At 46.1% G+C, this 21,852-nt stretch overlaps 1 protein-coding gene across 1 annotated transcript in view; it reads left to right on the top strand.

Annotated features, from left to right (window-relative positions):
- Positions 1–13,161: 13,161 nt before the first annotated feature.
- fgfr3 (fibroblast growth factor receptor 3) overlaps positions 13,162–21,852 on the top strand; it is a 346,406-nt gene continuing 337,715 nt past the window's right edge. Inside the window, exon 1 of the mRNA XM_085975421.1 lies at positions 13,162–13,655. The gene's annotated coding sequence lies outside the window, so the exon portion shown is untranslated. The remainder of the gene's footprint in view (positions 13,656–21,852) is intronic.

The following is a 21,852-nucleotide window of genomic DNA, read 5'->3' as shown; positions in this document are numbered from 1 at the left end:
TGTAAAATCAGCCCCCGCATGGCCACATATGGGCACTTTACTGCATGTATCACCAGATAGCAGTCGGGGCGGGAAACCCAGCTGATAGTGCCCACTACACAGTTCATGGGCACTGAAGCCAACTAACGCCAACCCAGCTGTGATCAACACAGGCCAGGGAGTTTCTGGGCTCAGTTATACAATGTTTTTGCCAACTAAGCCATCAGGGTGCTCCTATGCCCATTTTAAAGGGTGACTGCCTTCATAAGAATCCTTGTTGTTTGATTACAGACGACTACATCATGTCGTGTTGAAACATACCATCATATCCCGTGATTGTCTGGCATCACCCTGGTGAAATCGGCCTACAACATCCTCCAACGAAAAAAGGATTGTCAAACACCTTTTTTTCTTGGAGACAGCACCCTTTTTTTGTAAGAAAATAGGTCACAAAAGTTGCATTGCAGGGAAGTTTTCATTGTCAGGCTCAAAGGGCTCAATGGCATACTCCTGTTCCTATGTTCCTACTGTCTTAAATCACTCATAGATACAGCATCATCCACAACAGTCAATTTTTCTTGTTAAATAATTTCCATATCATTGGTGCATATGTGTTTATTCAGTGCCATTAAATGATGGTATCAATTTGTCAGCTATCTGTTACCATTGAAGATAAACACTGGCATCGGACCTCAAGGAACAGCAGTTGCCTATTTTCCCGATTCTCTCTCCTCTTTTTCTGAATGTGCTGGCTTTGGCTATGGTATGGTTCTGGGACCCCGTGTGAGCAGTGAGGGTCACCAGGCTATTCGTTATGGAGGGTACCACAGCAAACCCAACCTTGTCCTCATCAGCACAGCAGAGGTCATTGGACGACGATCAGGAATGGGTATCCTGGTTGATTTAACCCTCTCTATCCCAGGGAACTGAGGACAATTGAAGTATCCAAATCTGCTGTCCTGGTTGTGATCAGCTCACACAGCGCAGACCAAGGAACAAAGCTGGTATCTTCCTGGTCTGTATGACTCAGTATCACAATTTTAACCTACTAAGCCTTTGGAGGAACTCAGGGTAGCAGTTTTCGCAAGTGAGAACTGTAATGACATAAGAAAACTACTAGGCACTTGGTCAGAGTATTAAACAAGGCTTTAATCGACTGTTTCACAACATGGAAGTCCAGTTATCCTTCACTAGTTCCTGTTTACAAAATGTCCCTGAGCAAGCTGGGCCCGTGCCCGAGTATTTATACTCTCCCTGGACAGCGCCACCAGCAGGCCGCCCAGTATATTTCATAAGTCCTTTCTACATAAATGGCACGATTTATGTCATGTAATATTACCATTATAATGCAACCTTTACAAAGATTTATGCAATGGAATGTAGAATTCACTGTTCTCAGACATGACGTATACCTCGAGTATGAAATAAGCCAGCAAACAGATTTCCTTACCTTATCCTTATGAGCAAAACATTTAGCCGATGAAGCCCATTCGTTCAGGGTGCAGAGGCTTGGGGCCTGCAATGTGCCCAAGAATCCTAGCTAGCACGGCTCCAAGCACCAGTCAGCAGGAAGGACACTGTAAGCTTTCACGTAAACTGCGGACAGCAGCCCTTGACTGACTGCTGCTGCCCAAAATCCCGGTCTCTGCCGTCGGTCGTAGAATCATGCAGCACAGCAGGAGGCCATTCGGCCCATCGTGCCTGTGCCGGCTCTTTGAAAGAGCTATCATATTAGCCCCCCACTCCTGCCAGCACATCAGCAGCAGCGTCTGCAGAGCACCAGAAAAATATCCCAAGGAGCTGACCTCACATTATCAGATGAGGCCAGGCCATTCCTGCACAAATGGATGGAGCGATTGAACAGCACCAGCACCAGTGGTGATACACACAGTGGCTGTATTATTGGCCCCCCATGTATAATGTGCCCCATCGTACGTGTGACTACAGGTGTAAAATTCTCATAAGTTTCTCCTGGCCTCCTTCCTAAAGTAATCCAGTGAAATCTAACATTACATTAATTGTTCACCCCTGACCAGCTACATCCCACAGGTGATATTTCCATGGTCTCACCAGCACAGGAACCACTGTGTTCTGCGGAGTATTTAATCAACCATTTTTATACTAAACATTAAAAATAACAAATCTGTTCCTAACCAGATGTTTATACAACTTTTTTTTTTGAAGGAGTTAATTGGCTTTGGTGGTAATCTGTTCCAATTACTCCCTACTCTGTATGGAAAAAAAGTGTCTTCGAGTCCCTTGCCTCATCTGGAGTTTGTTTATTTTTCCACCCTATCCTATGGTTCTGCTGTCACGGTCTATGTTAAATGATCTGCTTGTATCTCCATGATCCACACCCCCTCAGCATTTTAAGGACCCGGATTGTATCTCCTCCCTCGATTTTTCCAAAGAATGCAAGTACAGTTCTGCAATTCTGTCTTCACAACTTAGAGCCCTAAACCCCAGAATCATATTTGCCACTCTTCTCTACATACTATCCAATGCATCAATGCAATGTTACTAACATTTGTGATTCTCAAAAGGAGTCCTAAGGCAGCTCTCAAGTAGGGTCTTGAAGGAGTACCAAATTGGCGCTAAAGGATGTCTGAAAATAATGGTACCCAAGGTCATATTGAAGGTACCCAAAATTGCTTACAATAAATTGAGCTACACCAGTGTGTAGCGACGCCCACATCCCATGAACGAATAAAAAAAAAGTAACTGTTTCAATGTGTATTCAACTGGTCTTGAGATGAATCCCAGTACTTGGTTCACTTTACATAGAATTGCATGGAGTTTACAGCACAGAAACAGGCCATCGGGCCCAAGTGGTCCATGCCTGGGTTTACACTCCACTCGAGCCTCCTCCCACCCCTTTTCAACTGACCCTATCAGAATATCCTTCTGTTCCTTTCTCCTTCATGTCCTTATCTAGCTTCCCCTTAAATGCATCTACACCAATTCGCCTCATCTACTCCTTGTGGTAGCACATTCCACATTCTAACCACTCTCTGGGTAAAGAGGTTTCTCCTGAATTCCCTATTGGATTTATTGGTGACTATCTTATATTTACGGCACATAGTTTTGGTCTCCCCCACAAGTGCAAACATCTTCTCTAGGTCTACCATATCAAACCCTTTCATCATCTTAAAGACCTCTAACAGGTCACCACTCTAGAGAAAAGAGCTCCAGCCTAGTCAGCCTTTCCTGATACATATATCCTCTCAGTTCTGGTATCATCCTTGTGAATCTTTTTTTTTACACTTTCTCCAGTACCGCTGGGGGGAATAGTAACACCAAAAAACAGGTGGGATTGGGTCGGCGGGAGGTTAAAGTTGTAGAAATCTGAATTCCGACCCCGACCTGCCCATGTCCGGTTTTAACAAAGGCAGGATGGGGGGCAGGCGGCCAACCTGCTGCCAGGATGCAGGTTGGCACTTTAAATACTATAATGTGGCTGCATGCCTCATTTTGAATCTCTATTTTAGAAAAAACATAGAAAAATAGGAGCAGTAGTAGGCCATTCAATATGACTATGGCTGATCCTCTATCTCAATACCATATTCACGCTCTCTCCCCATACCCCTTGATGCCTTTTGTGTCTAGAATTTTAAATTTAACTCTGGACGGCCGGGTTTCCCAGGCCTCGGAGAACCCAGCAGCTAAAAGAAAGTGAGGACTGCAGGATCCAGGAGGTAAGTGCCTTTCCACTTACCTGTTGGATCCAGCATCCCTGCCTCACCATCCCCCGTGATCAGACACCACTGACCCTTCCAATCTCCCCCAACCTCCCCACCACAGCCTCCGACCTCCGAGCCCCCCTCTGGCCTTCCAATCCCCAGCCCCCGGCCCCCGACAGCCCCCCTCCGGCCCACCGATCCTAGCTTAACGACCCTGCCACCCTGATCTCCGACCCCCTCCTCCGATCCCAGCCTTCCGACCCCCTCCCCGATCTCCAATCCCCCCCTCCCAGATACTGGCCTTCTAAACCCACCCCATCCGATTCTGGCCTACCAACCAACCCCACCCAACCCCCCCCACCCCCCGCCACACAATCTCCGAACCCCCCCTCCAATCCCTTCCGATACCCCCTCCGATCCCAGCCTTCCGCCTCCAAGCCTCTCCAATCCCAGCCACTCAATGCCCCCCTGATCTCTGACCGCCCCCCCACCCCCCCCACCCACCCCGAGCCCAGATTTCCGTCCACCTCCCCCAATCCCGGTCTTCTGCCCACCAACCCCTCCGCAATTCAAGCTTTCCGAGCACCACCCCACCCCACCCCCCACCATCAATCCCGGCCTCCGATCCCTCCCTCCTCTCTGCTCCGCGGCTGTGGCCTGGTGTCGCAGGCCTACCGGCCCACCAGCCGGCCAGCCTCTCAATCAAGATGGCTGCGGGGGAGGGGGGGCGGGGGGGGGTGGGAAACAGTGTAAAGAAATGTTAATCAGACCCTGTCGTTAAATTTGGCCGGGCCTGAGGGAAACCCCTTCTCCCTGGTTTCCCGACCGTAATCCAGCACCCCCCACCCTGCTCCCGACCTGCCTCCAAGTTAAAGTCCTGCCCTCTATATCCTTTTTATAATATGGAATCCAGAACTGACAGCTACACATGGATTAGATGCTTTAAGTGAATCATTGGTAATCATACTCATCACTTTTTTCTGTTTCCAGTGCATTATTACATATCAAATCCACTTTAAAAATAATTTGCTATTCCCAATCATTTCTGCTTAATTTGTTCAGATCCTTTTAAATATTATCAGCCTAGCTCACACTAGTCACCTGGCCTCATAGCTTGGTGAGGTTGCTCCGGCTGTGCAGGACACCAGTGTACCAATCAGATAACTCATTAAACAAGTCTTCGAAATGAGCTGTGATATGATGGGAGAGGGTAAGCAGTTACTTTCAATAATTCAGAACCCAGAGGACCAGTTATCCGTAGCTAGAGTCTGGGTGCCCAAAGGCAGAACCGCAATGGTAAAGGCATAACAGCAAGTTGCAAAGAACAGCAGATCTAACAAAAAGCAAAAAACTACAGATGCTGAAATCTGAAACTTAAACAGAATATTCTGGAACTAATCAGCAGATCCATCAGTATCTGTAGAGAAAACAGAGAAGGTGACATTTTGGGGATGGACTGACAAAGGGTCCACACTGAAATCTCAACCCCTCTGATCTTTCCGCAGACGTTAGAATCATAGAAGAATCATAGAAATTTACCTCACAGAAGGAGGCCATTCGGCCCATCGTGTCTGTGCCGGCCGTAAAAGAGCTATCCAGCCTAATCCCACTTTCCAGCTCTTGGTCCGTAGCCTTGTAGGTTACGGCACTTCAAGTGCATATCCAAGTACCTTTAAATGTGGCGAGGGTTTCTGCCTCTACCACCCTTTCAGGCAGGGAGTTCCAGACTCCCACGACCCTCTGGGTGAAAAAAGTTCTCCTCAACTCCCCTCTAATCCTTCTACCAATTACTTTAAATCTATGCCCTTGGTTATTGACCTCTCTGCTAATGGAAATAGGTCTTCCCTATCCATGCTATCTAGGCCCCTCATAATTCTATACACCTCAATTAAGTCTCCCCTCAGCCTCCTCTGCTTCAAAGAGAACAACCAGCCTACCCAATCTTTCCTCATAGCTAAAATTCTCCAGTCCTCGCAACATCCTCATAAATCTCCTCTGTACCCTCTCTAGTCCAATCACATCTTTCCTGTAATGTGAACACCAGAACTGCATGCAGTACTCTAGCTGTGGTCTAACTAGTGTTTTATACAGTTCAAGCATAACCCCCCTGCATTTATATTCCATGCCTCGGCTAATAAAGGAAAGTATCCCATATGCCTTCTTAACCACCTTATCTACCTGTCCTGCTACCTTCAGGGATCAGTGGACATGCACTCCAAGGTGCCTCTGTTCCTCTACACTTCTCAGTATCCTACCATTTATTGTGTATTCCCTTGCTTGTTAGCCCCCCCCAAGTGCATTACCTCACACTTCTCCAGATTGAATTCCATTTGGCACTTTTCTGCCTAACTGACCAGTCCATTGATATCTTCCTTCAGTCCACAGCTTTCTTCCTCACTCTCAACCACATGGCCAATTTTTGTATCATTTGCAAACTTCTTAATCCTGCCCCCTACATTGAAGTCTAAATCATTGATATACACCACAAAAATCAAGGGACCTAGTACTGAGCCCTGCGGAACCCCACAGCCTTCAGTCACAAACACCTGTCGGCCATTACACTTTGCTTCCTGCCACTGAGCCAATTTTCGATCCAACTTGGCACTTTCCCTTGCATCCCATGGGCTTTTACTTTTCTGACCAGTCTGTCATATGGGACTTTGTCAAAAGCCTTGCTAAAATCCATATAGACTACATCAAATGCACTACCCTCATCAACCTTCCTTGTTACCTCCTCAAAAAGTTCAATCAAGTTAGTCAGACACAACCTTCCCTTAACAAATCCATGCTGACTGTCCTTGATTAATCCGTGCCTTTCTAAATGATGATTAATACTGTCCCTCAGAATTTTTTCCAATAATTTGCACAGCATCCAAGGTTAGGCTAAATGACCTGTAATTACTCGGTCTATCCCTTTCTCCCTTTTTAAACAACGGTACAACGTTAGCAGTCCTCCAGCACTCCGGCACCACACCTGTAGCCAGAGAGGATTGGGAAATGATGGTCAGAGCCACCACTATTTCCTCCCTTGCTTCTCTTAACAACCTGGGAAACATTTCATCAGGGCCTCGCGATTTATCTACTTTCAAAGATGCTAAACCCTTAATAATTCCTCCCTCACTAATATTTCACACTCCTTCTCCTTAACTACTGTGTCTGCATCGTCCCACCCTTTTGTGAAGAGAGACACAATATTCATTAAGAACCATACCCACGTCTTCTGCCTCAACACATGCCCTCTCTTTGAATATAAGAACATAATAAATAGGAGCAGGAGTAGGCCATTTGGCCTTTCGAGCCTGCTCCGCCATTCAGTAAGATCATGGCTGATCTTCTACCTCATCTCCACTTTCCTGCACTATCCCCATATCCCTTGATTCCCTTAATATCCAAAAATCTATCGATCTCTGTCTTGAATATACTCAATGACTGAGCCTCCACAGCCCTCTGGGGTAGCGAATTCCAAAGATTCACCACCCTCTTGTGAAGAAACTTCTCCTCATCTCAGTCCTAAATGGCCGACCCCTTATTAGCAGAGCACTTGGAAAACAGTGACAGGATCGGACAAAGTCAACATGGATTTACAAAAGGTAAATCGTGCTTGACTAATCTACCGGAATTTTTTGAGGATGTAACTGGTAGAATAGATAAGGGAGAACCAGTGGATGTGGTGTATTTGGACTTTCAGAAGGCTTTCGATAAGGTCCCGCATGAGAGATTAGCATGTAAAGTTAAGGCACATGGGATTGGGGGTAAGGTACTGACTTAGATAGAGAACTGGTTGGCAGACAGGAAGCAAAGAGTTGGAATAAACGGGTCTTTTTCCAAGTGGCAGGCAATGACTAGTGGGGTACCGCAGGGATCGGTCCTCGAACCCCAGCTATTCACAATATATATTAATGATCTAGACAAGGGAACTAGGTGTAATATCTCCAAGTTTGCAGATGACACAAAGCTGGGTGGGCGTGTGTGCTGTGAGGAGGATGCAGAGAAACTCCAGTATGATTTGGACAGGTTGGGTGATTGGGCAGATGTATGGCAGATGCAGTACAATGTGGATAAATTCGAAGTTATCCACTTTGGTGGCAAAAACAGGAAGGCAGATTATTATCTGAACGGCAATAGATTGGGAGAAGGGGAAGTGCAACGAGACCTGGGTGTCCTTGTGCACCAGTCGCTGAAGGTAAGCATGCAGGTGCAGCAGGCGGTTAAGAAGGCAAATGGTATGTTGGCCTTCGTAGCGAGAGGGTTCGAGTACAAATACAAGGATGTGTTGCTGTAATTGTACAGGGCCTTGGTGAGACAACACCTTGAGTATTGTGTGCAGTTTTGGTTGCCTTATCTGAGGAAGGATGTTCTTGCCATGGAGGGAGTGCAGCGAAGATTCACCAGACTGATACCTGGGATGGCAGGAATGACGTATGAGGAGAGATTGGGTCAATTGGGCTTATACTCGCTGGAGTTTAGAGGAATGAGAGGGGATCTCATTGAAACTTATAAAATTCTAACAGACTAGATAGACTAGATGCAGGAAGGATGTTCCCGATGGCGGGGGAGTCCAGAACCAGGGGTCACAGTCCAGGGGAAACATCCTCCCTGCATCTACCCTGTCAAGTCCTGTAAGAATTTTGTATGTTTCAATGAGATCACCTCTCATTCTTCTAAACTCCAGAGAATATCGGCCTAGTTTACTCAATCTCTCCTCATAGAACAATCCCCCCATCCTAGGAATCACTCTGGCGAATTTTCATTGCACTCCCTCTATGGCAAATATATCCTTCCTTAGGTAAGGAGACCAAAACTGTACACAATACTCCAGGTGTGGTCTCACCAGGGCCTTATGTAAATGCAGTAAGACATCTTTACTCTTATACTCAAATCCTCTTGTAATAAAGGCCAACCTACCATTTGCTTTCTTAATTGCTTGCAGTACCTGCATGTTAACTTTCAGTGATTCGTGTACAAGGACACCCAGATCCCTCTGAACACCAACATTCCCCAATCTCTCACCATTTAAGAAATACTCTGCTTTTCTATGTTTCCTACCAAAGTGGATAACTTCACTTTTCTGTCTAGCCTGTCTATGTCCCCTTGAAGCCTCTTTGCATCCTCCTCACAACTTACATTCCCACCCTGCTTTGTATCATCAGCAAACTTGGATATATTACATTTGGTCCCCTCATGTAAATCATTGATATAGATTGTGACTAGCTGAGGCCCAAGCACTGATCCTTGCAGTACCCCAGAAGTTACAGCCTGCCAACCCAAAAATGACCCATTTATTCCTAATCCCTGTTTTCTGTCCATTAACCAATCCTCAATCCATGCTAGTATATTATCCCCAATCCCATGAGCCCTAATTTTGTTTAATAACCTCTTGTGTGGCACCTTATTGAATGCCTTCTGAAAATCCAAATACACCACATCCACTGGTTCCCCCTTATCTATTCTGCTAGTTACAACCTTCAAAAACTCTAACTGATTTGTCAAACACGATTTCCCTTTCATAAATCCATGTTGACTCTGCCCAATCCTATTATTATTTTCTAAGTGCCCTGTTACTACGTCCTTAATAATAGGTTCTAGCATTTTCCCTACTACTGATGTCAGGCTAACTGGTCTGTAGTTCCCCGTTTTCTCTCTCCCTCCTTTCTTAAATAGTGGGGTTACATTTGCTACCTTCCAATCCACGTGAACCGTTCTCGAATCAATGGACTTTTGGAAGATGATAACCAATGCATCCACTATCTCTATAGCCACCTCTTTCAAAACCCTAGGATGTAGGCCATCAGGTCCAGGGGATTTATCTGCTTTCAATTCCATTAATTTCTCCAGTACTATTTTTTTACTGATACTAATTTCTTTCAGTTCCTAATTTCTTTGTATTCCTAATTTCCTTTTTAATTTCACCCCTGCACTTTCTATACTCCTCTAGGCTTTCTGCAGTATTTAGCTCTCGCTAGCTGACATAAGCTTCCCTTTTTTGCTATATCACTTCTCAGCTACGTAAAATTGGCCTTTCCCCATTGAGAACTTTTACCCCTGGCCTGACTTTGTCCTTTTCCATAACTACGCTAAATCTAACTGAATTATGATCACTACCAACGATATGCTCTCCCACTGATACCCCGTTCCACCTGCCCAGCTTCATTCCCTAAAACTAAGTTCAGAAACACCCCCTCTCTTGTTGGGCTTTATACGTACTGGCTAAAAAAGTTCTCCTGAATGCATTTTAGGAATTCTGCACCTTCTTAACCTTTTACACGGATTCTATCCCAGTTAATATTTGGGTAGTTGAAATCCCCTCCAATTACTGCCCTATTGTTTTTTCACTTCTCAGAAATTTGCCTACATATTTGCTCTTCTATCTCCCTCTAACTATTTGGGGGTCTATAGTACACTCCCAGCAGTGTGATTACCCCTTTGTTGTTCTTCAGTTCAACCCATGTGGCATCATTTGATGATCCTTCTAACATATCATCCCTCCTCACAGCTGTAATTGTTTCTTTAACCAATATTGTGACCTCCCCCCCTCCTTTTTTATCCCCCTCTCTATCTCCTCTGAAAACCCCGCAGCCAGGAATGTTGAGCTGCCATTCCTGCCCTTCTTTCGGCCATGTCTCAGTATAGCTTTAATATCATACTCCCACATGTCTATCTGTGCCCTCAGCTCATCTGCTTTATTCACTAGACTCCTTGCACTAAAGTACATACCATTAAGCACTGCCCAACTCCCTTGTTGTCTATTTACTAGCTTTTGTTTCCTCTGCCTTCCAAACTCACTTACTAATTTTCTGCCTTCCATTTCCAGTTTTGCTTCTCTCCCTTCTGAATCTATGCACAGGTTCCCATCCCCCTGCCAAGCTAGTTTAAACCCTCCCCAACAGCACTATCAAGCATCTTCCCTGAGGATATTGGTTCCGGCCCTGTTGAGGTGCAACCTGTCCGGCCTGTACAGGTCCCACCTCCCCCAGAACCGGTCCCAATGCCTTAGGAATCTAAAGCCCTCCCTCCTGCACCATCTCTCCAGCCACACATTCATCTGCTCTAACCTCCTATTTCTTTACTCACTAGCGCTTGGCACCGGGCGTAATCTGGAGATTACTACCTTTGAGATCCTGCTTATTAATCTCTTTCCAAGCTCTCGAAAATCTACCTGCAAGGCCTCATCCCTCTTTCTATCTATGTCATTGGTACCGATATGGACCACGACCTCTGGCTGTTCACCCTCCCCTCGCAGAATGTCCTGCAGTTGCTCAGTGACATCTTTGACCCTGGCACCAGGGAAGCAACATACCATCCTGGGGTCACGTCTGCAGCCGCAGAAATGCCTGTCTGCTCTGCTCTGCTCGGTGCATAGTGATGCATGGTGGCATAGTGGTTAGCACTATTGCCTCACAGCACCAGGGACCCGGGTTCAAATCCGGCCTCGGGTGGCTGTCTGTGTGGAGTTTGCACATTCTCCCCGTGTTTGCGTGGGTTTCCTCCGGGTGCTCCGGTTTCCTCCCACAGTCCAAAGATGTGTGGGTTAGGTTGATTGGCCATGATAAAAATTGGCCCTTAGTGTTAGGGGGGATTAAATACATGGGGTTACGGGGTTACGGGGATAGGGCTTGGGTGGGATGGCTGTCGGTGTAGGGACCGGGTACTAGGGTTTGGATGATCAGCCATGATCTCGTTGAATGGCGGAGCAGGCTCGAAGGGCCGAATGGCCTACTCCTGCTCCTATCTTCTATGTTTCTATGTTATTGAAGCCCCTACCGCTATTGCTTTCCTGACCTTCCTCCTCACCACCACCCCCATGTACAGCTGAGCCACACATGGTGCCATGGCCTTGGCTCTGGCTGCACTCCCCAGAGGAACCATTGGCCTCAGAACTGAATAGAGATTGAGATGCAATCAGGGGACTCCTGCACTACCTGCCTGGTCCTCCTTGTCTGTTTGGTGGTCACCTCATTCCCTATCTGCCTGCAAACTCATAAGCTGCGGGGTGACCACCTCCTGAAACATGCTATCCACGTAACTCTCAGCCTCACGGATGCACTGCAGCGACGCCAGCCGCTGCTCAAACGCCAAAACCTGGAGCTCGAGCTCCTCCAGCTGATGATACTTCCTGCACATGTGGTTGTCCAGGACACGAGAAGCATCCTGGATTTCCCACATGCCACAGGATGTTCATCCGACGGGACTGAGGTGCCCTGCCATGCTTCTATTTATTTAACTATTAACTAAACTTCTTAGTTTAAACCACTGCCCTAACTTAGAGAGAAAAAAGACTGTTGCCTGACCTGTTAGGAACATAGGAAAAGGAATAGGCTATTCAGCCCCTTGAGTCTGCTCAGCCTGCAATCTGGTCATGGCTGATCTGTACCTCAAATTTGTTTACTCGCCTTAGCTCCATATCCCTTGATACCCTTACCTAACAAAACTTAGGTTTTTGAATGCTGATTGCTGCCAGTGTCTTCTGTTTTTGTTACAGCAGAACTAACATTGGCTGCATGATAGCAACACCTACTAAAGGGAGCAAATAGTTCGAACCTACTGTACAGAGCATTATAGTCAGAGTTTACTGGAGAGGGGTCAAAGTCAACCTACTGTAGGAGGTACTAAACTGAGGGGATACATTGGATTACTTATGATGAATGTATTGTTGGTTTGGGCTATAATGACGGAAAAGTGTGCAATGCATTAGGAGAGTGCGTACTATCAGGTTGGTCTATAGTGGCAGAACGGCGTGTCGTGCATCTGGAATGTGTGTACCGTTGGGTTGGGTTATAGTGACAGGCCAGTGTATAGTGGAGTCTGGTGTGTACCGTTGGGTTGGGTTATAGTGACAGGACAGTGTATAGTGCAGTATGGAGAGAGCGTAGAGTGTGAGGCTGCTTTGCTAACAGAAATATTTTTCCCAAACTATGATCAGTAACATCAGCAACATCTGGGTATAACAGCAACTGGTTTGCCAGCAGTGATAGGTCCTGTTCTCAAATGTTATTCCCAGGTGTAAACAATGGCTCCACATGCAATTGCTACATCCCGCAACAAAATGCCGGGACTCGGGGTTTGTGATAAATACTCCGCTGCCAGGTTTGCCCACATCCAGAGGTCAAATAAAAAGTACACACGTGCATAGAGCTGTGTTATCACTAGGCAGAGAACTGTAACGAGCAGCAGTCTGCCTGCTGTACACCCATCTGCACAGGTACCCATCTGTAGGCTAAGAGCGGTCTAATAAATAGATTTACAATTGAGAACCTTAAATATGTATTGATATCATCTAGGGATTTTCTATGTGACTTCTGATTAAATATCATACTCTAAGATTGCAATTTTCTGGGGGGGTTTTGAGGCAAGGGTGGGGGGGCTAAATACCACTCGTATTATTGTGGTGACAATCGTTATGCATTTAAATTCTGATTGAGTAAGAGGCAGGGGTTGAGATTGGCGGCAGAAAGTATAAGGGGAATACAATAGGGCCTGGGATTGAGGACAATAGGGCCTGGGATTGAGGACACCAGTTCACGGCCACCCGAGGACAGGGGCTGCAAATTTCCCGCTCACATTCCCGTCACCTTAGAGATGGAAACGGTGGAAGGGAAAGTAAAAGTTTATGGAAAGAAAAGAGACTGGATTGAGCTGTGTTGAACTGTTAAGAAAAGGGATCAGCTACAACAAGAGGGCCTATTGAAAGGCAACGAGTTCTGGAATGGAGCCAGCAAAAGTGCCAGAGCCGAATGATAATTAGGCTGATTGTCTCTGGGCACCTGATTTTCTTGATATAACTAACTGCGTGCTCGGCCTCGGAATTTGAACTTGACTGCTCAGGTTCTAATTGTTTTCTTTTTTTTAAAAAAACCAACTCCTCTAAATGTGAAGGTTACACAATGGAATTTCACCCCCAGATTCACGAGAGTCAGGGCCGGAGCAACCGACGTTTACTGTGGAGGGAAGGAGGGGCTGAGGAGATTTCCTTACGTCGGGTGCTTCACAACACAAGACGTGAGTGCCATCAAAATTTTGTGTTTTCAGCCAGGGTCAGTTTTCCTTTTGATGCCTTGAGTTTATGGTTCAGTAGCAAGAGAAAAAAAAATGTTTTTTCTTTCTCTTCCCAGTTGGTTTCATTCCAAGCCAAACAATTTGAGCTACACACGATAGTCAACTTCTGTCTGTCTCCCTGTCTTTTAGGATGGTTTATTTCTAACTAAAATCTCTTTTCTTCTTCTTTTAGTCAAGCTGAGCTGTGGTTCAAACCTGTCAACAGGAAAAAAAAAACAAATTGAAATCCTTTTCCAAACGTGTCTCATCAAATCACTTAAATCAACAAATTAAATCCCAGGCAAAGCGTTTTATTTAAAGTTTAAGTTTTAAATCCAGAAATGTTCTTGTGATATATATCAAATAATGCCTATCAAATAAAAGATAGCTAGATATCAGCTGTTATCTATGTCCCTCCTTATGTCAGCTGTGGCTCAGTGGGTAGCACTATTGCCTATGAGTCAGAAGGTTGTGGGGTCAGGGTCCCACTCCAGAGACTTGAGCACATAAAGCTAGGCTGATACTCCAGTGCAGCACTGAGCGAGTGCTGCACTGTCAGAGGTGTCGCCTTTCAGATGAGACATTAAATCGAGGCCCCGTCTGCCCTCTCAAGTGGATGTAAAAGATCCCACGTCACTATTTTGAAGAAGAGCAGGGGAGTTCGCCCCGGAGTCCTGGCCAATATTTATCCCTCAATCAACATCACCAAAACAGATTATCTGGCCATTATCACATTGCTGTTTGTGGGAGCTTGCGGTGCGCAAATTGGCTGCCGCGTTTCCCACATTATAACAGTGACTACACTTCAAAACAGTACTTCATTGGCTGTAAAGCGCTTTGGGACGTCTGGTGGTCGTGAAAGGCGCTATATAAATTCAAGTCTTTTATTCCTTCTTTCCTTTTGCTGCACGGTGGCATAGTGGTTAGCGCTGTTGCCTCACAGCGCCAGGGACCCGGGTTCGAATCCGGCCTCGGGCGACTGTCTGTGTGGAGTTTGCACATTCTCCCCGTGTTTGCGTGGGTTTCCTCCGGGTGCTCCGGTTTCCTCCCACAGTCCAAAGATGTGCGAGTTAGGTTGATTGGCTATGATAAATTGACCCTTAGTGTTGGGGGATTAAATACGTGGGGTTACGGGGATAGGGTGGGATATGTGTCGGTGCAGGCTCGATGGGCCGAAATGGCCTCTATCTGCACTGTGGGGTTTCTGTGATTCTGTGATACTGAGAAAGTGATTTCAACATTCTGGTCAGCTCTGCTTAGGAGATATAAAATAAATCGCTGTGTGTTTTATTTATTTTAAATCCAGGTCAGGAAGAGGGCACCTGCTCGAAACAGAGCATGTAGTCAATACACTTGGTGCTGCTTGTGTGGTAGAACAAACCTACATTGATTCATGAGGGTGTTCATTTTTTTTAAAAAAGAGATTGGGACTCTTTGCGAGATGAGTAAGGCATCTCCCATCAAGAGAGCCAAACACAAACTGCTGAAAATCATTATTTTTTTTTCCAACCGTTGGGTGCTGTGAAAACTTGGCAGAGCTCAAGATTTTAATTTTGCTGGAATAAAAAAAAGACAGCGACAACCAGCAGCTTGGTGAAGATTTTAGATTCACTCAAACGTTTTGTTTTTTCCGGCCCTGGTTCGTTGCCTATTCGTGGTTTCTTTCACATCACTTCTTGCTGGAGCAAACTCGGCATGCCTTCAATCACGCGGTGCTGTCACGCTGTGTTCAGAAACATGTTTATAATCTGAGGAGGCCTAAAAGGAGGGGAAAATATTAAACAAAACAAAATGGAAGGGTTAGTCTCAATTGGCAAAGTCTCTTGTGTGGTGCGATACTGAGCTGTACAGGCTTTTAAAAATTAATTCATGGGATGTGGGCGCCGCTGGCAAGGCCAGTATTTATTGTCCACCCCAGCTGCCCTTGAGAAGGTGGTGGTGAGCCTTCCTCTTCTTGAACCGCTGTAGTCCGTGAGGTGAAGGTACTCCCACAGTGCTGTAAGGTAGGGACTTCCAGGATGTTGACCCAGGAATGATGAAGGAACGGCGATCCACTGTCTCCAAATCGTCAGATGGCTTGTCCGACATCCCGTACTGGATGAGCAGAAATTTCCTCCAACTAAATATTGGGAAGACCGAAGCCATTGTCTTCGGTCTCCGCCACAAAATCCGATCTCTAGCCATTGATTCCATCCCTCTCCCTAACATCTGTCTGAGGCTGAACCACACTGTTCCAATCTTGGTGTCATATTTGACCCTGAAATGAGCTTCCAACCACATATCCGCGGCATCACTAAGACCGCCTATTTCCACCTCTGTAACAGCGCCCGACTCCGCCCCTGCCTCAGCTCATTTGCTGCTGAAACCCTCATCCATGCCGTCCCCTCCTTTAAGACAACAACAACTTGTATTTATATAGAGCCTTTAATATAGTAAAACGTCCCAAGGCGCTTCACAGGAGTGTTATAAGACAAGTTAAAAAATTTAACGCCAAGCCACATAAGGAGAAATTAGGGCAGATGACCAAAAGCTTGGTCAAAGAGGTAGGTTTTAAGGAGCGTCTAAAAGGAGGAAAGCGAGGTAGAGCGGCGGAGAGTCTATGGGTGGGAATTCTAGAGCTTAGGACCTAGGCAGCTGACCAATGGCTGAGCGATTATAATCAGGGATGCTCAAAAGGGCAAAATTAGAGGAGTGCAGATATCTCTGGGGGTTGTGGGGCTTGAGGAGATTAGAGACAGGGAGGGGCGAGGCCATGGAGGGATTTAAAAACAAGGATGAGAATTTTTAAATTGAGGGCAGCACGGTGGCATAGTGGTTAGCACTGTTGCCTCACAGCGCCAGGGACCCGGGTTCAAATCCGGCCTCGGGTGACTGTCTGTGTGGAGTTTGCACATTCTCCCCGTGTTTGCGTGGGTTTCCTCCGGGTGCTCCGGTTTCCTCCCACAGTCCAAAGATGTGCGGGTTAGGTTGATTGGCTATGATAAATTGACCCTTAGTGTTAGGGGGATTAAATACGTGGGGTTACGGGGATAGGGAGGGATATGTGTTGGTCTAGGGGTTACGGGGATCGGGTGGGATATGTGCAGGCTCGATGGGCCGAAATGGCCTCTATCTGCACTGTGGGGTTTCTGTGATTCTGTAATTAACCGGGAGCCAATGTAGGTCAGCGAGCACAGGGGTAATGGGTGAACGGGACTTGGTGCGAGTTAGGACACGGGCAGCCGAGTTATGGGTGACCTCAAGTTTATGTAGGGTAGAACATGGGAGGGGTTTTTGAAGAAACTTTGGTGAGTTGCTCCTATAGGTAGTACACACTGCAGCCATGGTGTGCCAGTGATGAATGTTTGAGGTGGTGGATGGGCTGCCGATCAAACAAATGGCTTTATCCTGGATGATGTCACGCTTCCAAGATTCTTGGAAGGTCCCAGGTTCAATCTCTTGTCTGTGCTGATTTAGCTGTCCACAGCCCAACTGCAGAAATTCAGCACTTGTAACCACAGGTTAGAGAGGCGAGAAGGGGGTGGGGGTGGGTGGGGAAAAGCTGACCATGGTTCGTAGTCCTGATCACTAACCATCAACTCCTGCTGGAAGCTGTGCGTGTATGCACGCCAGGTGAAGACAGGTTCACGTTTTTTAATTTATTCATTTATGGGATGTGGGCGTTGCTGGCAAGGCCAACATTTATTGCCCATCCCTAAGGTGGTGGTGAGCCGCTGCCTTGAACCGCTGCAGTCCGCATGGTGAAGGTACTCCTACAGTGCTGTTAGGGAGGATATCCAGGATTTTGACCCAGCGACGATGAAGGATCGGAGATATACTTCTAAGTTGGGATGGTGTGTGACTTGGAGGGTAACTTGGAGGTGGTTGTGTTCTCAAGCACCTGCTGCCCTTGTCCTTCTAGGTGGAAAAGGTCGCAGGTTTGGGAGGTGCTGCCGAAGAAGCCTTGGCGAGTTGCTGCAGTGCATCGTGTAGATGGTACACACTGCAGGAATGGTGCGCAGGTGGTGGAGGGAGTGAATGTTTAAGGTGGTGAATGGGGTGCTAATCAAGTGAGCTGCTTTGTCCTGGATGGTGTCGAGCTTCTTTCGTGTTGTTGGAGCTGCACTCATCCAGGCAAGTGGAGAGTATTCCATCGCGTTCCTTACTTGTGCCTTGTAGATGGCTTTGGGGAGTCAGGAGGTGAGACACTCGTCGCAGAATACCCAGCCTCTGACCAGCTTTTGTTGCCGCAGTATTTATGTGGCTGGTCCAGTTAGGTTTCTGGTCAATAGTGACCCCCAGGATATTGATGGCGGGGGATTCTGCGATGGTAATGCCGTTGAATGTCAAGGGGCGGTGGTTAGATTCTCACTTGTTGGAGATAGTCATTGCCTGGCACTTCGGTGGCGCAAATGTTACCTGGCACTTGTCAGCCCAAGCCCGAACGTCGTCCAGGTCTTGTTGCATGCGGGCATGGACTGCTTCATTATCTGGGGAGTTGGGAATGGCACTAAACACTGTGCAGTCATCAGCGAACATCCCTATTTGCTTGTGGTAGTCGCCATTGTTCAATAGCCTGTTAACATTCATTGCCCAATTTCACAAATTGAGGGGAAAAAAGGCTTAATACCTTGCCATATCTCAGAGAACATCTTAACGCACTTCACATGCAATGAATTACATCTGAAATGCAGAAACTGTTGAAGAGTAGCCACCTGGGTGAGGTACCAGATGGTCACTTTCTGATGGAATCACACCCTGGCATGTGTTGTGGACTGCAGGAGGGGAGAGGTCGAGGAAGACAATCAACGACCTTTGTTTAAAAATAAATTGGGGATGTAAGGAAAGAAAACATTTACTTTGTGATGTAAGAAAACTACCAGGCATTTGGCCTAAGTGTTAAACAAAGCTTTAATCAACTGTTTTACAACATGGAAGTCTAGTTGTGTCCTTCACTAGTTCCTGTTAAGAATGTCCTGCGCAAGCTGGGCCCATGCCCGAGTATTTATACTCTCCCTGGACAGCGCCACCCGCAGGCTGCTCAGTATTATTTCATAAGTCTTTCTTTCATGAATGACTGATTCATGTCACTTTGATATTGTATCTTTCACATCCACGGGATTTCCCAAAGTGTTTCACAGCCAATTATGTACTTTTGAAGTGTAGTCACTGTTATAATATTGGGAAACGCAACAGCACATTTGAGCACAGCAAGATCCCACAAATAGCAATGAGATAACTAACTAATTAGTGTGTTAGCTGAGGGATAAATATCAACCGGATACTGGGAGAACTCCTCTGCTCTTCAAATAGTGCTATGGGCAGCGTTCCCGATAAGCTGTGCGGCCACGGTCTGGAGGTCCCATGCAGGCTTGACAGTGGAAATAACCCCCGCGTGCGCGAAGAATTGAATGGGCCGCGCAGCCAGTTAAAGGGCCCGTGCAAAGTAAAAAATAAAAAAAAAATGACAGGGAACATTGGCTATGGGGATCTTTTATGTCCACCTGAGAGGGCAGTCCTGACCTCATTAGTTTAACATCTCATCCAGTTCAATGGTGCAGTACACTGAAGTGTCAACCAAGATTATATGCTCAAGTCTCTATAGCGGGGCTTGAACCCGTGACCTTCAAGAGGCGAGAGGCTACCATTAAGCCAAGCATGGGAAATAGATTAAAAACTTTATCAACTGAGGATAATCCATGGGCAAATAATGTAAAATTGCTCCTCCATCGAACCCGCCAAAAAAAGTAAAACATGGTTGATTTTAATTTGATTCATTTAAATTAATTCAAAATTAATTTAATTAATTTTTAATTTGAGTGCCTCAATTTGAACAAAAAGAACTGCAATCACAGAGTTCCCAGCACCTGGGCCTTCCAACAATATGGTATTAACTCGGCAATCATCCACATCTGTTCAAAACCAGAATATAGAAAAAAAAATCCTTTAAATCGACAAGCAAAATGCAATATATTTTTTAAGTAAAAGCACTGTGGCGTGCAGAGAAAAAAGGGTCAGTATAATAGTGGTTTACCTACCCATGCATTACACCCTTGTGACCCAGCGAGCAGAACTCACCTGTGCTTGTGATGTTTATCACAGATGCTGCCTAGTAACACCTGTTGGTTTATTTCACACATCTCATTGCTTGGCAAATATTGTTTCTAAATCCGTGAAAACGCTCACATGTAATCAGCAATACAGAGGAAATCTACATCCACATTCACAGCGGCCTGGGCTGAAAAACCACTCAAGGCTGAATAAAAAAATACTCCAGCAAATTAACAGTGTGTATTTCGAAACAAATACGATACCCTGGTGTAATTTCAATTCATCCGCCAGAATATGCTGTAGCAGGGCATCTAACGCCGTTCACCGTTAGTTAGAATTGTCCCTCCACCCTTCAGCTCAACACATTTTTGCCCACAAAGTTGCTGGAATTCTTTTTAATCGTTTCTGGGATGTGGGCGTCACTGGCAAGGCCAGCATTTATTGCCCATCCCTAATTTCCCTTGAGAAGGTGGTGGTGAGCCACCTTCTTGAACCGCTGCAGTCCGTGTGGTGAAGGTACTCCCACAGTGCTATTAGGGAGGGAGCAAGGATGTCTTCTTACAGTTGTACAGGGCCTTGGTGAGACCACACCTAGAGTACTGTGTACAGTTTTGGTCTCCTTACCTAAGAAAGGATATACTTGCCATAGAGGGAGTGCAGCGAAGGTTCACCAGACTGATTCCTGGGATGGCAGGACTGTCATATGAGGAGAGATTGGGTCGGCTAGGCCTGTATTCTAGAGTTTAGAAGAATGAGCAGGGATCTCATTGAAATGTATAAAATTCTGAAAGAGCTAGACAGACTGGATGCAGGGAGGATGTTTCCCCCGGCTGGGGGATCTTGAACAAGGGGTCACAGTACGGGGTACCTGTGGAATTCTCTACCACAGAAGAGTCACTGAATATATTTAAGAAGGAGATAGATAGATTTCTAGACACAAAAGGCATCAAGGGGTATGGGGAGAGAGCGGGAATATGGTATTGAGATAGAGGATCAACCATGATCATAGTGAATGGCGGAGCAGGCTCGAAGGTTTCTATGTTCCAGGATTTTGACCCAGCGGTGATGAAGGATCAGCGATATATTTCTAAGTCGGGATGGTGTGTGACTTGGAGGGGAACTTGGAGGTGGTGGTGTTCCCATGTGAGCTGATAACATCGCAGCAGGGGAAACAGGGCATCTGGGACCTGAGTGAACAAGGCAATCAACAGGGTATCTCCATAACCAATCAAATTTAAGGATTGGGAAATAAACACGGGAAGGACTGAGAAGGAGGGTGAATTCAATGTCAGATCAGGTACAGAAAGAGAAATAGAGAGGGAAAGAAAGATTGGATTAAGAGCGAGAGAGAAAAAAAGACAGAAAGGAAAAGTAAGAAAAAAATTTAATTTAAAATTTGACGGGGCCGATTTTCCCCGGATAATTTAGGTGCTAAAAAGTCTCCGAAGTGGTTAGGATTGGCCAGGCAGAGAAGCACCAGCTGCTGGAGGAGAGAGTGACAGGAGGGCTCCAGATTCGCGCTGACCGAATGGCCTACTCCTGCTCCTATCTTCTGTGTTTCTATGTTGGGTGTGACGGGGGTGATGGCAATTATAACCCGCTTGACTTCATTCCCTGGCTTTCTGGCATTATCTGAGTCCTTGGTTTGGATTGTAACCACTCCTGTGCATCATTCATTTCTGTATTTATTTTAAGGGAGTCAAACAAAATGACGCTGGTCCAGAATGAACAGTAGCAGGGAAATCTCCAATTTTAGTGAATCGCAGTTCCCAAGAACGCAAATTTGTAAGCGGCAATAGCGAGGAAGAAAAAGCAGCCAATCTTGGCACGCCTGTAATAATGATGCACTAAACCATCGTAAATATTACGACGTTTGTTAATCCAGCTTTTACTTGCAAAATTTTTTGTGCAAAATGGATCAGCGGCAATTTGAAAAACTTATTTTACAGATCAGCCCTGCACGCACTCTAAACTGTTGGAATGGGGGCACAAGATCTGCATGTTCCCTCAGCTGGTGGAATGGGCAATGGTAGCCACGGCTGTAACCTGTTTCTCAAGGGGCATTAGCTGGGGTTTGCAGCTGACAGCTATTCAAACTATTTCTACTCCATTTGGGGTGTTCCGCTGACCT

This window comes from Somniosus microcephalus, chromosome 2 (genome assembly GCF_052327205.1).
Source record: "Somniosus microcephalus isolate GS21.2 chromosome 2, FLI_Smic_1.0, whole genome shotgun sequence".
Classification (NCBI taxonomy): Eukaryota; Metazoa; Chordata; class Chondrichthyes; order Squaliformes; family Somniosidae; genus Somniosus; species Somniosus microcephalus.
Note: the sequence above shows the minus strand (reverse complement) of the source record. Positions and strands in the feature narration are given on the sequence as shown.